The sequence below is a fragment of the Pocillopora damicornis genome, chromosome 12 (assembly GCF_964200805.1).
Source record: "Pocillopora damicornis chromosome 12, jaPocDami1.2, whole genome shotgun sequence".
In the NCBI taxonomy this organism is placed as follows: Eukaryota; Metazoa; Cnidaria; class Anthozoa; order Scleractinia; family Pocilloporidae; genus Pocillopora; species Pocillopora damicornis.
The window spans coordinates 16060440-16078686 of NC_142681.1; the positions used below are offsets into that span (position 1 = coordinate 16060440).

Here is an 18247-nt window from a genome sequence, read left to right on the forward strand (position 1 = left end):
TTCTAAATCCCACACCTTTGTGGTATCAATTTTGTGATTAAGGTGATTTCTCAGTTTTGCAGTGCGCATCTCATACTGCGTGTAAAAATTACTTAGTCAGGGGAATGAGTACCCGTGCATTCTGAGAACACGGTATTGTTATCAACCATGGACCGGGTAAAGAGGAACGATACTCTTTTAGCTCTCGAACGAGTAGAGTGACCTGAAATTCTTTTGCATGATTTTGGTGTACAATTTGTCCCCTTTAAAATTGGGAAATTTAAAAAACTCTTCGAAGAGAAAAAAAAGATAAAGTTAAGAGCCTGCCCGTTTCTCCAGGATGCAAATTTACGACCTTGAAAGGAAAGACTCGGGGAACGTTTTGAGTCGATGTCATTTCAATTTGCGTGATTTTCCCACAAATTATATATCCACTTGTTCCCTGTGCTCGACACTTCTGCCCATCAAGTTTTTCCAAGAGTTACTCGAAAAGCCCTCCCAGCCCCAGCACTGTGAACCGATGAATTGATGCGCTTGATTAGTGCCAGTACAGGCATAAATGGGGTAAGTTTGGCCCACTTAATTTCCTAGAAAAGCACGGTAACCGATCTTTTTTTATTGTATTTTCGAAACAGAAATTGACGAGGAACACTAAATGAAAGTTTAAAAGAAAATTGTTCGATAATCTTTCTTTCTAAGAAATCAGCTCAAAAGATGAGTAACACGAGTTGAGGTGAACCAACCAGAGAAATGTACGGAAAAAACCTTCATGCGATCACGCCCTTCATTTTTATTTTCAGCGCCGAGAGCCTAATTTGCAAAGATTTTTCTGCATCAAAGCGTCGACAAGCTTCGCGCAAGGTGCATATTACAAGAGGCCAAGTGGCCAGTTAAAAGTTGACGGGTACTGACGAGCCTGCATGACACTCCTGCCATCCGCAAGCGATTTTAAACTTCTGTCTTCAAAGATTAGATCTGACCGGGGTTTATTTTAATGATTTTTTTTTCCGGTGTAATTTTGAATAAGGTGCCATTTTCTTATCAGTGTGTTCTTGAGGTTCGGTAAAGCCGCGCGGTTTTGCATGACAAAAGGCAATCTTTTCTTCTGTGTGCTGTTTTCTTTGTTTATTAAGTGACCATTCTCTACTGGAGCAGACAACCCCAGACCTGTATTTCTCCAGAACTTCGTCAGGTATCCGTTATCCCCTTCTTTAGTCGTACTTTTAGCTCTGAACGTTTTTTATTAAATGTGGAGCGCGTCGCCAAAAAGTGTTTACAGACCGGCACGATTTCTGCTAAGCGTTGAGTTAATATGAACGAATTTCTCCGTAGAGGCGTGTGGTTGACAAGGATCCTTTAAGATGCTACATCAAAATCATTCATAAAAAATTGAAGGTTTTGCTAACTAAACCTTACAAAAGGTTTTGACAAAAAAAAAATCAAACCAGATTTTAGTGGTTCGTTTTATACCTAAACTACTATTCATAACACTCATGATGATATGCGAAGTTGAAATACATTTAATAATGGGTATGTCATGGCTAGTTGAGCAGTCTCACGGGTATTTACATAATTTCCGATATTAAATTCTGGTTTGGCGTGAAAATGATTCATTCTAGCTCAATTTTCATCGGAGCCACGAAGAGGTGAACGGCCCACCCTCCCCCCCTGAAAAATTCCTGTTGGTCGTATCGTATCTTGATCACGTTTGTCCCAGCTTGGCTTAGCCCGCTGATCAGTCATTTTTCCCATACCTTATTACAACTGAGCATGGGGATGAATGTTGATGAATCCAATACCGTTTTAACTTTACTGATTTCTCTTTACTTAACAGCCTTACGTGCGTGAACATTGTGTTGCGCTTATTATATCAGAAATATCATTTTTATGTAAAAAAAAAAAAACAAACAAATAAATTCTTGAGTACGTAACCAATGCATCTTTCTGAGAATATTGGAAAAGAAAACACAAAAAATTGAACTAGATCTTCCCTACTTTGTGATAGCTCTTTTTTTAATTTTAATGAAATACCGGATAGAGTACTTTCTCTTCTTTTTTCTATTAATTTAAAAAGTCTATTAAAAAACTTTTAGCTCTGTTCCCTTCGAGCAGTTCTCATCATTCACCCTGTCGGGGTCTCCTTTTCTGTCAAAAGGTGAAAAACAACGGTTATTATTAACTCAACTAATATTTTAGACACAAAGCAAATACAATTATACCAAGCACAATATGTAAAAATATAAATGGCTAACACCTGTGTCTGATTGGCAGAGAGGCAGCTTCGCGATTCTATGTTTTCTCCAGAGAGCGTCTGTAGCAACTCTACATATATATATGTATAATTATATATGGATATATAATTATATATGATATGTGGAAACGACGAAAAATTAACCTACACTTAACGCAAGAAACCTGTAACTCACACCGTACAGAACAGCCGCAAGAACAGACAAAGAAACATAATTTGATTTAATCCGCCCTACAGCATGAACGTACAAACAAACATCGACAGAGAGTTTCTGAACCTCGTCGGTAAACATTTTCCGAAAACCACAGGTAGAACAAGACTTTCAACAAAAGCAACACAAAAGTTACTTATAGCTGCACAGACAACTTACAAACCATAATTAAGAAACACAACAGAAAAATCCTCGAGACAAGCAAGACACCCTCCACAGAAAACAACTGTAACTGCAGAAAAAAAAACGACTGCCCTCTGAAAAACAACTGCCTCACTTCAAGCGTCGTCTACAACACCAACGTAACAACAGAAAATGACACAACCGGAAAGAATTACTTTGGACTAACTAAAGGAACTTTTAAACAACGTTACATGCAACACAAACTTTCTTTTCGGAACAGAAACTATTCAAACAGCACGGAACTATCAAAGCATATCTGGACACTCAAAAACAACAACACCAATTTTACAATTAACTGGAGTATTTTAGCGATCGTCCCGGTCTAGAGCAACAAAAGCAAGCGGTGTCACTTGTGCCTCACAGAAAAACTTTATCTAGTTAGAGCTAAGAAGTCGTCTTAATTAAACAAAAGAACAGAAGTCATTTCTAAATGCCGCCACGAGAATAAGTTATGCTTAGCAAATTTCACAAGCCGCTAACAATAGCTCTATAGAATCTTTATTTCACATGTAGATTAGATCATCACACCAGTGAATTAATTAGCTTCTTATCTAATTTGTATATAAGGAGGTATGTTCTTCATTGAATAAAGTTCTGTCTGACGAGTGCTTAGGCGCGAAACTCAGAATCACAGAGAATTGATGCGTCCTCTTTAATTCCTTAACTTATGAATACTTAGCTCTGCTACCACAGCATTGAGCACTTAATGCTAAGGTAGACTCTATCTGCACATTCATATATATATATATATATATATATATATATATATATATATAACTAACTGCAGACAGTACTGTTTCGGTCTTCTGGGCCTTATCAGTGCAGTGCTGATGCTAGGATGGAGGTAAGGCTATATAGCCACCCCAAGTGAACTCACACGTGTGGTATCATCTAAGCCATGCCAGAGTGCTCAAACTAGATAAACTAGTGAGCATGCATAATGCTAGCAGCAATGACTCATCCTAGTAGAGTGCTCAATTTGGACATGAAAGCGAAGCTTTGTATGCCAAAGAGCTATATCTAACTGCAGACAGTACTTTTTTTTTTTTAAAATATAAAAGCCTGGAGACCAGGCAGTTTTATTTCGTCAATGATATCTATTTACAATTCTAATTGATTAAAGTATTCGAATTAAATTATGAGTTATTTGGGTAATTACAGGTCTCAATTAACTAATGATATTCTCTCTTACAGGCGGCACGAACAGCGCACGGGCTATAACAGCCCGGAGTAAGCGCCCACCTGTAAGAGGTAACAAAGTTCTATTTAAAAGTTTTCTATTTACTATTTACAAAGAGATATTTCAGACCATGTGGGGCGCAAACAGCGCGCGGGCCTGTAGCCCGGAGTAAGCACCCCTTATGGGCGAGATTTAACAAGTTTTATTATATACAAAGGTTCAGGGGGGAGCAAGAGAGGGGAAGAAGATGGGCTTACCAGCGTCGACCGAACAAAGTACGTTTTTAAAAGACCAAAAATTCCTTAAGGTATCAGTGTCGTTACTAAGAATTCTGAGTTGGACATCTTTCTTAATTAAGTCTATAATCGCGTTGGAGCTCGAAAGAGAACCTTCGAAGGTAGCTTTATTTCTGGCAAGCCAACACCAATATATGATGGTTGCCTTGAGAAAGTTAGACAAGGATATAGCGGTGGTAGATTGGTCTAGGGAAAAAGGGTAGTAGACAGATGTAGGGGAGATAGAGAAGGGGGAGTCGAGTCGAGCACGGAAAAGGGGGGAGAAGTGGTCCCAGACTTTCACAACTCTGGGACATCCCAAGAAGCAGTGTTCAATAGTTTCCGTTTTTCCGCAGATCGCGCATTTGTCATTATTGATGTATCCCCAAGACTTAAGGAGATATCTTACGCGGACCATTCTATGGATCAATAGCCAAATTAGATCGTTCTTCTTGTTTTCAATTAGCTTTAGGCGAGACTTGCGCCACACCCAGGCCCAACGATTGATGGGGCGGTCCATAGCAGACGCCCAAAAACCGGAGCACCGGGGTGCAACGCAGACGGGGTCAAGCAACAAAAGATATAAATTCTTACCGGTGAGTAAATCAGGTAAGGCACCAGTTTTCCGATGCAAGGTACGGAAATTATCTAGACAAAGGCGGTAGTAATTGGAAGGAAGGAAGGAAGAGGGAGCAGAATTGGTGGGAAAAGAAAAACGGGGATCTAGAATAGTTAGCTTATGTCCTAAAAAATATCGAGCTAGGTAATGCCATTTGGATGTGCCAAAGTCATCTCTTAAACTGGAAAAAACAGAAAGGCGCAGGCTAGCGCACTTAGCTTTAAAATTAACGACGTTGAGGCCCCCGGATGATGGGGGCGCACAACAGCGATCGCGACTAACATTTTCCATTTTTCCTCTCCAGATAAAAGGCCAAATGATCGACTTAAAGCTATCGTGCACCCAACGGGGTGGGGGGATGACTTTAGCAACGTGCCATAAACGGCTTGCGCCTAAAGTATTTACAATTAAGGTCCTACCGATAAAAGACAGGTCTCTTTGTTTCCAAAGATTTAGAACCGAACTTAGTTTGTCTAATTTGGCCCGCCAATTGTCGTCGTCGACATTGACGAGGCCGTTTGAGAAGTAAACACCAAGCACTCTCATTTTAGTGACCCATTTGAGGCCATAGGGAGATTCAATTCTAGTTCGCCATTTTCCTAACCACATTGCTTCAGATTTGGACGTGTTCAGTTTAGCGCCAGATCCTTGTTCAAATTTTGATACGACTCGGAGAAGTGAAGAAAGAGATCTTTCGGATTTTAATATGCAAGTAGCATCGTCAGCGTACTGGGATATTTTATATTGAAGGCCCCCTGCTCCGGGGAGCAGGAAACCTTCAATATCTTTACAATTACGGATTTGCGTTGATAATACTTCTGAAACTAGCACATAAAGGAGAGGAGATAATGGGCATCCTTGTCTCACCCCTCTTCTTAAGTGGACAGGGGGGGACAGGGAGCCATTAACAATGATTCTAGAGAAGGCTTTAGAATAAAATAGTTCGACCCACCCACAAAAGGAGGGGCCGAAACCAAATTTACGCAATACTCTCATCATGAATTCGTGGTCAACTCGGTCAAAAGCTTTTTCTTGATCTAAGGAAATGAGAATACCCGGTTCATTAGTTTTGTCAATCATGTCGAGGGCATCACGAAGTAAGGCCAAATTTGAGAAGATAGTGCGGCCGACCACGCCGCACGTTTGGTCTGAATGCACGATGGAGTTCATGACTTTTTTCAATCGTTCAGTGATGATTTTAGATGCTAACTTGTAGTCAGTGTTTAACAAAGAAATTGGGCGCCAATTTTTTGCGAGGCGTCGATCATCTTTTTTGTGGATGAGTCGTAGGAGGCCCTCGTACTGGCTATCCGCGAGGGAGCCAGCAAGAAAGGCCTCGTTCAAAACAGAAAGGAGAGATTCGCTCAAATCGTTCCAAAAACACGAGTAACATTCTGTTGGGAGACCATCAGAACCGGGTGACTTGCCGGTCTGAAGGCCTTCCAATGCAGTAAGTAATTCTTTATTAGAAAAAGGGCCTTCACATAGATTGCGCTCATAATCAGTCAGTGAAAATTCGAGGCCGTCAATTATTTCAGTTTGAATTCGCATATCAAGAGGATCTTGGGTGAATAAATTCTTGTAAAAATTGGTTAAAATTCTTTCAAGATCATTTTGAGAATTTCTGAGAACACCGTTCTCGTCAAAAAAAGATTCAAAACTATTCATGTCAGCTCGTTTTTTCTCCAGACGGAAGAAATAGCGTGTTGGTTTCTCACCTTCTTCGAACCATTGTGCTCGGGAGCGGACTTTAGCTCCTTCGGCTTCTTTCGAGATCAGAGAGGACAATTGGCTTTCCAAATCGCTAATTACACCTGGGTTATTTAAGCGATTAGAATGTAAAGCGTTTTTAGCATGGGTTAATTGCTTAGTAATTAGGATTCTTTTGGCATTCGCTGTTCTCTGTTTACGGATACAGTATGAAATACTTGTTTTGCGGATTTCAATTTCTAGAGCATCCCACCATTCGCGAAGGGAGGCGAATTCGGGGATTTTAAGCTTAAAGTTGTTAATCGATTTTGACATAATGTTTTTAAATTCTACATCTGAGAGTAAAGAGCTGTTGAACTTCCAAATTCCAGGGCCGTAATTAGAAGGGTTAGTCGTTAGTTCAATTTTTACAAAGTCATGATCGGATAGGTCGTATACGCATGGAAGAATATTACATTTCGTTACTAGGGTTAAGCCTTTAGCGACGAGAAAGCGGTCAATTCTAGATGCCTGGGTATGGTCTTTATTAGACCAGGTGAAAGTTACTTTGCGCGGGTTGTTTTTGCGCCAAATGTCTGTAAGTGAGAAGTCAGCACAAAGGGATCGGAGAAGTTTTTGATCAGACAATAGGATGGCGGAACAATTTAATTTATCTAGGACATTGTCCACACAATTAAAGTCTCCCCCGATCACTAGGTCCCCTTGGGGGAGAAAGTAATTGTGCAGACAAGAGAAAAAACTTTTACGATCCGAAATAGTATTGGGAGAGTAAATGTTCACTAAATTTAGTTTAGAATTATAGTAGTCAATGAGTAAGCTCAATATTCTTCCTTCGGAATCGGTCAAAAAACGGATAATTTTGCCTGGAAAGTTTAGAGAAAAGAGGATGGCAACACCGGCAGACCTGCCAGTCCCGAAGGACCACAGACATTTGCCGCGCCAGAGTATTTCGAATTCCTCCGCTTGTTTTTTGCATGAGACATGTGTTTCTTGTAAAAGGATTATGTCACAGTTTGAATAATTTAATTCTTGAATAATTTTCCGACTTTTACTGGAGGACCCGAGTCCTCGCACATTTAGAGAAATTATTTTAAGCTTACTCATTGAATATAAATAAAAAATTAATATCTGTACCGCCTTCTCCTAGGTTTAACTCTCTCCCATCCATCATCATCAGTTTCGGAGCCAGAGTAGTCACGGCGGGAAGATCTATCGCGGCCATCGCGGCCGCGATAATAATCTCGATCGCTTCTATCTCTCTCTCTTCTGTCGTCTCTCCGGTCATCTCTTCGTTCTTCTCGATCGTCCCTCCCTCGCTCGTCTCTTCGTTCTCTTGGTCGTTCTCTTCTACCTTCGTCGCGTTGTTGTTCTCGTTGTTTCTCTTGATCTTGTTGTTTCTGTTGTTCTTGCTGTTCCTGCTTTTCTAGTAATTTCTGTTGTTCTTCTTGTTGTCGCTGTTGTTCTCTCTGTTGTTGTAGTTTTTTCTGCCTTTCTTCTCTTTCCTTGGCGCGCTGGGCTCGCTCTTGTTTCTTTTCCTTTTCAGTTTTAGGTGGCGTTGGCTCACTATCGACGTTCGCGCTGAAGAGCAGGAAGGGGCATTGAGGCATGGAATGGTTGTCCGCTAAACAAACGGAACATCTTGGCGAGTCTTTACATTCTTGAGCTCGATGCCCAGGGCATTCACAATTAAAACAACGGACTGCGGAGCAGTCTTTGGCCATGTGGTCAGTAGCTCCACAATTCCGGCAAGCTTTTGGCTGATTTGGGTACCATATTTTGATAGGTTCACCAGCTATGTTGATGTTGGCAGGGATAGTTCGATGTAGCGCCATTCGAGCCGTTCTTACTCCATTCTCGATATGTTGTGCAATTTTGTCGCGCCGAAATGAAAGGACACGACCGTAGTGGCTGAGTCGGCCAATCACGGCAGTGTCGGGTAGTTCAGCGGGGGCTTCATGGATCTTGACGAGGACCAAACGATTTTCGCAGTCGCCCAGGAACACTTTGAGACCGGCAATCACGACAAAAGGTGTTTCAAGAGCGGCTTCTTTAGCTGCACGGCTCTTAAAAGTCACGATCCAAGATCTATTGGACGCCTTTCTCTGGATTCCGGTGATAGCGTCAATATCGATTTCTGCCGCGTCAAAAGCTTCGAGAATTATTTGCGATGTGACGGTTGTATCAACGCTAAAATAAATAGAGCGATCCTTCGTGATTCTACTTTGACTAGGAGCATTCCAAAAAGGCACGGCCTGAAATTTCACACCCTTATTTTCCAGATTTTTTAGTACCTCAGGGATTTCGATTTCCACGTCTGCGCCCCAGGACTGTGAACCTTCTACCACGCTTGCGTCTACGACGTCTCCTGGATTTGCTGTCGAGTTATCTGTAGTAAACTGGCTGATATTTTCACTTTCCTGGCTGTCCATGTTGACCAATTGCTGCAAAAGCAAGGAAAATAAACTTTTCATAAGCCTTTTAACCTTTTTTTTAAATATAAAAGCCTGGAGACCAGGCAGTTTTATTTCGTCAATGATATCTATTTACAATTCTAATTGATTAAAGTATTCGAATTAAATTATGAGTTATTTAGGTAATTACAGGTCTCAATTAACTAATGATATTTTCTCTTACAGGCGGCACGAACAGCGCACGGGCTATAACAGCCCGGAGTAAGCGCCCACCTGTAAGAGGTAACAAAGTTCTATTTAAAAGTTTTCTATTTACTATTTACAAAGAGATATTTCAGACCATGTGGGGCGCAAACAGCGCGCGGGCCTGCAGCCCGGAGTAAGCACCCCTCATGGGCGAGATTCAACAAGCCCTATTATATACAAAGGTTCAGGGGGGAGCAAGAGAGGGGAAGAAGATGGGCTTACCAGCGTCGACCGAACAAAGTACGTTTTTAAAAGACCAAAAATTCCTTAAGGTATCAGTGTCGTTACTAAGAATTCTGAGTTGGACATCTTTCTTAATTAAGTCTATAATCGCGTTGGAGCTCAAAAGAGAACCTTCGAAGGTAGCTTTATTTCTGGCAAGCCAACACCAATATATGATGGTTGCCTTGAGAAAGTTAGATAAGGATATAGCGGTGGTAGATTTGTCTAGGGAAAAAGGGTAGTAGACAGATGTAGGGGAGATAGAGAAGGGGGAGTCGAGTAGAGCACGGAAAAGGGGGGAGAAGTGGTCCCAGACTTTCACAACTCTGGGACATCCCAAGAAGCAGTGTTCAATAGTTTCCGTTTTTCCGCAGATCGCGCATTTGTCATTATTGATGTATCCCCAAGACTTAAGGAGATATCTTACGCGGATCATTCTATGGATCAATAGCCAAATTAGATCGTTCTTCTTGTTTTCAATTAGCTTTAGGCGAGACTTGCGCCACACCCAGGCCCAACGATTGATGGGGCGGTCCATAGCAGACGCCCAAAAACCGGAGCACCGGGGTGCAACGCAGACGGGGTCAAGCAACAAAAGATATAAATTCTTACCGGTGAGTAAATCAGGTAAGGCACCAGTTTTCTGATGCAAGGTACGGAAATTATCTAGACAAAGGCGGTAGTAATTGGAAGGAAGGAAGGAAGAGGGAGCAGAATTGGTGGGAAAAGAAAAACGGGGATCTAGAATAGTTAGCTTATGTCCTAAAAAATATCGAGCTAGGTAATGCCATTTGGATGTGCCAAAGTCATCTCTTAAACTGGAAAAAACAGAAAGGCGCAGGCTAGCGCACTTAGCTTTAAAATTAACGACGTTGAGGCCCCCGGATGATGGGGGCGCACAACAGCGATCGCGACTAACATTTTCCATTTTTCCTCTCCAGATAAAAGGCCAAATGATCGACTTAAAGCTATCGTGCACCCAACGGGGTGGGGGGATGACTTTAGCAACGTGCCATAAACGGCTTGCGCCTAAAGTATTTACAATTAAGGTCCTACCGATAAAAGACAGGTCTCTTTGTTTCCAAAGATTTAGAACCGAACTTAGTTTGTCTAATTTGGCCCGCCAATTGTCGTCGTCGACATTGACGAGGCCGTTTGAGAAATAAACACCAAGCACTCTCATTTTAGTGACCCATTTGAGGCCATAGGGAGATTCAATTCTAGTTCGCCATTTTCCTAACCACATTGCTTCAGATTTGGACGTGTTCAGTTTAGCGCCAGATCCTTGTTCAAATTTTGATACGACTCGGAGAAGTGAAGAAAGAGATCTTTCGGATTTTAATATGCAAGTAGCATCGTCAGCGTACTGGGATATTTTATATTGAAGGCCCCCTGCTCCGGGGAGCAGGAAACCTTCAATATCTTTACAATTACGGATTTGCGTTGATAATACTTCTGAAACTAGCACATAAAGGAGAGGAGATAATGGGCATCCCTGTCTCACCCCTCTTCTTAAGTGGACAGGGGGGGACAGGGAGCCATTAACAATGATTCTAGAGAAGGCTTTAGAATAAAATAGTTCGACCCACCCACAAAAGGAGGGGCCGAAACCAAATTTACGCAATACTCTCATCATGAATTCGTGGTCAACTCGGTCAAAAGCTTTTTCTTGATCTAAGGAAATGAGAATACCCGGTTCATTAGTTTTGTCAATCATGTCGAGGGCATCACGAAGTAAGGCCAAATTTGAGAAGATAGTGCGGCCGACCACGCCGCACGTTTGGTCTGAATGCACGATGGAGTTCATGACTTTTTTCAATCGTTCAGTGATGATTTTAGATGCTAACTTGTAGTCAGTGTTTAACAAAGAAATTGGGCGCCAATTTTTTGCGAGGCGTCGATCATCTTTTTTGTGGATGAGTCGTAGGAGGCCCTCGTACTGGCTATCCGCGAGGGAGCCAGCAAGAAAGGCCTCGTTCAAAACAGAAAGGAGAGATTCGCTCAAATCGTTCCAAAAACACGAGTAACATTCTGTTGGGAGACCATCAGAACCGGGTGACTTGCCGGTCTGAAGGCCTTCCAATGCAGTAAGTAATTCTTTATTAGAAAAAGGGCCTTCACATAGATTGCGCTCATAATCAGTCAGTGAAAATTCGAGGCCGTCAATTATTTCAGTTTGAATTCGCATATCAAGAGGATCTTGGGTGAATAAATTCTTGTAAAAATTGGTTAAAATTCTTTCAAGATCATTTTGAGAATTTCTGAGAACACCGTTCTCGTCAAAAAAAGATTCAAAACTATTCATGTCAGCTCGTTTTTTCTCCAGACGGAAGAAATAGCGTGTTGGTTTCTCACCTTCTTCGAACCATTGTGCTCGGGAGCGGACTTTAGCTCCTTCGGCTTCTTTCGAGATCAGAGAGGACAATTGGCTTTCCAAATCGCTAATTACACCTGGGTTATTTAAGCGATTAGAATGTAAAGCGTTTTTAGCATGGGTTAATTGCTTAGTAATTAGGATTCTTTTGGCATTTGCTGTTCTCTGTTTACGGATACAGTATGAAATACTTGTTTTGCGGATTTCAATTTTTAGAGCATCCCACCATTCGCGAAGGGAGGCGAATTCGGGGATTTTAAGCTTAAAGTTGTTAATCGATTTTGACATAATGTTTTTAAATTCTACATCTGAGAGTAAAGAGCTGTTGAACTTCCAAATTCCAGGACCGTGATTAGAAGGGTTAGTCGTTAGTTCAATTTTTACAAAGTCATGATCGGATAGGTCGTATACGCATGGAAGAATATTACATTTCGTTACTAGGGTTAAGCCTTTAGCGACGAGAAAGCGGTCAATTCTAGATGCCTGGGTATGGTCTTTATTAGACCAGGTGAAAGTTACTTTGCGCGGGTTGTTTTTGCGCCAAATGTCTGTAAGTGAGAAGTCAGCACAAAGGGATCGGAGAAGTTTTTGATCAGACAATAGGATGGCGGAACAATTTAATTTATCTAGGACATTGTCCACACAATTAAAGTCTCCCCCGATCACTAGGTCCCCTTGGGGGAGAAAGTAATTGTGCAGACAAGAGAAAAAACTTTTACGATCCGAAATAGTATTGGGAGAGTAAATGTTCACTAAATTTAGTTTAGAATTATAGTAGTCAATGAGTAAGCTCAATATTCTTCCTTCGGAATCGGTCAAAAAACGGATAATTTTGCCTGGAAAGTTTAGAGAAAAGAGGATGGCAACACCGGCAGACCTGCCAGTCCCGAAGGACCACAGACATTTGCCGCGCCAGAGTATTTCGAATTCCTCCGCTTGTTTTTTGCATGAGACATGTGTTTCTTGTAAAAGGATTATGTCACAGTTTGAATAATTTAATTCTTGAATAATTTTCCGACTTTTACTGGAGGACCCGAGTCCTCGCACATTTAGAGAAATTATTTTAAGCTTACTCATTGAATATAAATAAAAAATTAATATCTGTACCGCCTTCTCCTAGGTTTAACTCTCTCCCATCCATCATCATCAGTTTCGGAGCCAGAGTAGTCACGGCGGGAAGATCTATCGCGGCCATCGTGGCCGCGATAATAATCTCGATCGCTTCTATCTCTCTCTCTTCTGTCGTCTCTCCGGTCATCTCTTCGTTCTTCTCGATCGTCCCTCCCTCGCTCGTCTCTTCGTTCTCTTGGTCGTTCTCTTCTACCTTCGTCGCGTTGTTGTTCTCGTTGTTTCTCTTGATCTTGTTGTTTCTGTTGTTCTTGCTGTTCCTGCTTTTCTAGTAATTTCTGTTGTTCTTCTTGTTGTCGCTGTTGTTCTCTCTGTTGTTGTAGTTTTTTCTGCCTTTCTTCTCTTTCCTTGGCGCGCTGGGCTCGCTCTTGTTTCTTTTCCTTTTCAGTTTTAGGTGGCGTTGGCTCACTATCGACGTTCGCGCTGAAGAGCAGGAAGGGGCATTGAGGCATGGAATGGTTGTCCGCTAAACAAACGGAACATCTTGGCGAGTCTTTACATTCTTGAGCTCGATGCCCAGGGCATTCACAATTAAAACAACGGACTGCGGAGCAGTCTTTGGCCATGTGGTCAGTAGCTCCACAATTCCGGCAAGCTTTTGGCTGATTTGGGTACCATATTTTGATAGGTTCACCAGCTATGTTGATGTTGGCAGGGATAGTTCGATGTAGCGCCATTCGAGCCGTTCTTACTCCATTCTCGATATGTTGTGCAATTTTGTCGCGCCGAAATGAAAGGACACGACCGTAGTGGCTGAGTCGGCCAATCACGGCAGTGTCGGGTAGTTCAGCGGGGGCTTCATGGATCTTGACGAGGACCAAACGATTTTCGCAGTCGCCCAGGAACACTTTGAGACCGGCAATCACGACAAAAGGTGTTTCAAGAGCGGCTTCTTTAGCTGCACGGCTCTTAAAAGTCACGATCCAAGATCTATTGGACGCCTTTCTCTGGATTCCGGTGATAGCGTCAATATCGATTTCTGCCGCGTCAAAAGCTTCGAGAATTATTTGCGATGTGACGGTTGTATCAACGCTAAAATAAATAGAGCGATCCTTCGTGATTCTACTTTGACTGGGAGCATTCAAAAAAGGCACGGCCTGAAATTTCACACCCTTATTTTCCAGATTTTTTAGTACCTCAGGGATTTCGATTTCCACGTCTGCGCCCCAGGACTGTGAACCTTCTACCACGCTTGCGTCTACGACGTCTCCTGGATTCACTGTCGAGTTATCTGTAGTAAACTGGCTGATATTTTCACTTTCCTGGCTGTCCATGTTGACCAATTGCTGCAAAAGCAAGGAAAATAAACTTTTCATAAGCCTTTTAACCTTACCCAAGAGGCCGAGAAGCTTTCAGTACTGTTTCGGCCTTCTGGGCCCAATATCAGTGCAGTGCTGATGCTAGGATGGAGGTAAGGCTATATAGCCACCCCAAGTGAACTCACACGTGTGGTATCATCTAAGCCATGCCAGAGTGCTCAAACTAGATAAACTAGTGAGCATGCATAATGCTAGCAGCAATGACTCATCCTAGTAGAGTGCTCAATTTGGACATGAAAGCGAAGCTTTGTATGCCAAAGAGCTATATCTATATCTATATATATATATATATATATATATATATATATATATATAGGAAGTTTGCGAGTCGATTTTCGCGTGGAACAGTGCTCAATACGTTGAAGCAGAGCAGAATAAATATTATGAGGGGAAAAAAGGACGTAACTACGTTTCCCGACAAGCCTGTTTCGTGAATCGCTTCACTCTTCAGGGGTTTCATTAAACCCCTGAAGAGTGAAGCGATTCACGAAACAGGCTTGTCGGGAAACGTAGTTACGTCCTTTTTTCCCCTCATAATATTTATATATATATATATATATATATGCATGCTCACTAGTTTTTTCTAGTTTGAGCACTCTGGCATGGCTTAGATGATCCCACATATGTGAGATCACTTGGGGTGGCTATATGGTCTTACCTCCATCCTAGCATCAGCACTGCACTGATGAGGCCCAGAAGGCCGAAACAGTACTGTCTGCAGTTAGTTATATATATACATATATATATAGATAGATATAGATAGATATAGATGTCACAGTAGCCTTGATGCTCAAGGTAACAAAGGATCACCGCCCACAGACAGGAACCAGTAAACCATAGCCACCTTTGCATCCAATTCAACTTCAAATTTAGAAATATCTTTTCGGACTGAGTCTTACCTTTGCTTGTCAAACTCGAGCCTCACATCATCTCCAATCAGCGTAAACGAAGCCTACTCAGACACGTTAGTCAAGCCGTTTTTTCTCATCCACTTCATAGCCTGATGAAGGGATTTACTGGCACTTTCTCCTTCAACAAGGTGTTCGTAGAACCGATTCATCAGCTGCTCTGTTGCTGAGTCTGAAATGACCCACAGCGCAACCAACACCGAGCAAGCTCCGGATCCTAAGAACGCGCGGGCAATTCCCATAACCCCCTCGGCTCTTATGTCTCCACTTCCACTGTGACAGCAGCTAAGTACCACCAGTTTGGCTCTGACTCTCACTTTTGAGACATCGGCCATTGTCAACATGTAAGCTTCCTGTGGTGGGATGGTGTTTCGACTGTTGGGAGTAGGAATGGGAAAAGGGCAATTTCTCCCCTTTCGGCGTTACCATAGGCAGCAATATGTATCAGGCTCACTGAACTTATCCGCTCAAGTACCGCCTGCTTCGTTGCTTTCTCGTCTACAAGAGGCGGAACACTTACCAGTCGTCCGACCACATCCGCTTCCTTTCTTGCACATGGCAATGGCAGCAGCCAATCAACCTTGAATGATCCTGAGTGTCGTCAAAGAAGGAATGACACGAATCCTGTGAGTCTCCGATAGGTATTGGGCTCCCTCTTTTTCACTCAGGGCAGCGAAGGAAATGTAATTCCGAAGAATGCAAAAGATGCCATTAAGTTTGGCGTATCACTGTTCAAAAGAGGAATATGAAGTTTTTGCTGATTGAATGAAATAAACAAACTTGTTCAATTCAAGGGGAGATTGGCTAAATATCTCGATAAGATTCAACAAAACAATTGGGACAGAATAGTTCTAAATCAAAACGAATTCACAAAGAAATTGAAAGCACCCGCGGCTAAGCATGCAATTCTGCTTAAACAAATATTTACCCCACGCTTAATTCATACACGCGTATAGGACAATAATCCCCTTGACTTCGTCTCCAGGATTATTAAGCAAAATTCGCTTCGCCTTCGGCGATTAATTGTTACATATTACCTTAGTCAGGCATAACACGAATAGCACAAACAATATCTTCAAACTTTCAACGAATTTTACGCGGATTCATGGTACACCATAACAACGCAGTCGAACCAATATAAATCTGGGGAAACCTGACGGTTACTTCCCACTGAAAAACCACGTAATGAATCACAACGAATATCTTATGATATCATGGATAGACAGTCATAATTTAGATAGGTCTGATATTATTTGAAAAAGGTGTTCTAAATGTATATCACTACATTGGCGATTCTTTCGCCGCGTGTTATTCGAATGATAAGTAACTACAGAGCGCAAACATAAAGATCGAAATAGCTTGGGTCTTCCCAAAAAAGCATTATTTCTCTTGAGTTACTCAGTCATTTGAGCGATGGAAAGCTGTGTGATATGAAAGATTATTAATCGTACTCACCAAGATGTAGACTTCGTGGCTTTTTCTGTGACTAATTTTTTTGTAGGTATAGAAAGCTGTATACCCCTGTATTGAACATTTCTACTCGTACTTACCGAGGTGATGACCTCGTGGCGGATGCTTTGAAAGTGAAAAGACAAAAACAATGAAGGAAAGTCGGGACTTTCCCGACAATTACACATGTGTTTGAAAAACATCAACAGCCCACTTATTTTTGCACTGAGTACTTTTAGTGGTTTAGACCGCCGAAAAGTTGCAAAGAGGAAGTTTCTTTGCTCGAACGTTCAAAGCGTAAAAGTACTCAGTACAAAGATAAGTGGGCTGTTAATGTTTTCCAAACACACGTGTTTGGATATCCTAACACGTGTGTTATTCAGGGTTGCGATTTTGCATAACATCACATGACTGGATAGGCACAAGACATACACATTTATTTGAGGCTTTTCCATTAAAACGTTACTCATGCAAAGTTACTTAAAATAAAAGTCTTCTGTTACAAATTTATTTGTAGATATAGAAAGCTGTGTACCCCCGTATTAAACATTTCTACTCGTACTTACCAAGTTGTTGACTTCGTAGCGCATGCTTTTGAAAGTGAAAAGACAAAAACAATGAAAAAAAGTCGGGACTTTCCCGACAATTGCCATGTTTATTTTGTTATTCAGATGAAACGGAAACGTTTTGAAGAGGCCGTGACTGTAAATATCGAGAATCGCTGGCCAGGCTAAAAAAATCGAAAGTTCTGATAATTTGCCTGGAAAACCCTTTTAGGGAGATATGTTCAAAAAAATTATTTCAAAGTTTGAAAATTCAAATGTGTCCGAGAAAATGGGGAAAAACGAAAATTTGGTTTTTTACCTTATTAATTATGCAAAAAATCCAGTAAAATTGACCAACTTCAGTGTGCTAGTAGTGAAGGAGGATGATTCGTAAGAAATAGGGGGTGTTTTTATTTCAAAATATAATTAATTTGATTTTTAGTTGTCGCATTTTAAGGAGCTTTGGTTTAATTTTGACAAAGTGCTGTCAAACATCGAAGGATTTTTTACGTCTTTGGTAGGCTACTGGAAAGTGCAGAAGGGTAAAGGAACACTGCGTCCTACGATTCGGCTGAATTTTTTAGTCGCCGTTTACGAAAAAACGAAAGAACTCTTGTCACTGACTCTAAGAATAGAAGAAGCCTTCCCAAATGAAGTTGAGGTGATCTCTGACCTAAACGAACTTGTTGCAACAGTTGCAAACTCTGCAAAATGACGCCGGTTTTCGTCGGGCTGATATCGGAAGAATTCTTGGATGAAAAATTATTTTTTTCTGTTCAAGACCCTACCTAAGAGGTAGCGCAAAAGCTCCCGCTGTGGACCTTTTGGAACTGACCACCATACCAACCAACCCTGCATTTTTAAACTCTAAAAAGTATGACAAGCATCCCTGTCCTTTTTATACAGGAGTCCCCCCAGGGGGGTGTTGTCCCTAGAGAAATAACAAACTGCCTGACTATTTTGAAAAAAGGGGTGGTGGGCTCTAATGGTGTAGAAGGGGGGGGGCTGTTAAAAAAGGAGACCCCCCTAAACAGAGACTCGTTAGAAAGAAGGTAGTGTTAAACTAAATAGCGCTTCAACGAATTCTTTTACTTTACCATAACGCATTGAGCCATGGCACACTGTACACTCTACAAATTATCTGCTGCGCTGCTCTTAGAGTGCGAAGAACCGGATCCACTCTTCGAAAAGATTCCTGAATACTATTCTTAGAGTCAAAGTGACAAGAGTTCTTTCG

General features: G+C 41.6%; 1 long non-coding RNA gene across 1 annotated transcript; it reads right to left on the reverse strand.

Annotated features, from left to right (window-relative positions):
* Window positions 1-1955: 1955 nt before the first annotated feature.
* On the reverse strand, window positions 1956-16257 carry LOC149036723 (uncharacterized). The gene is made up of 2 exons (XR_016181748.1): window positions 15008-16257; window positions 1956-2124 (listed from the first exon to the last, which is right to left on the reverse strand). It is a non-coding gene; the product is annotated as an uncharacterized LOC149036723 (long non-coding RNA).
* Between the last annotated feature and the right edge of the window lie 1990 nt (window positions 16258-18247).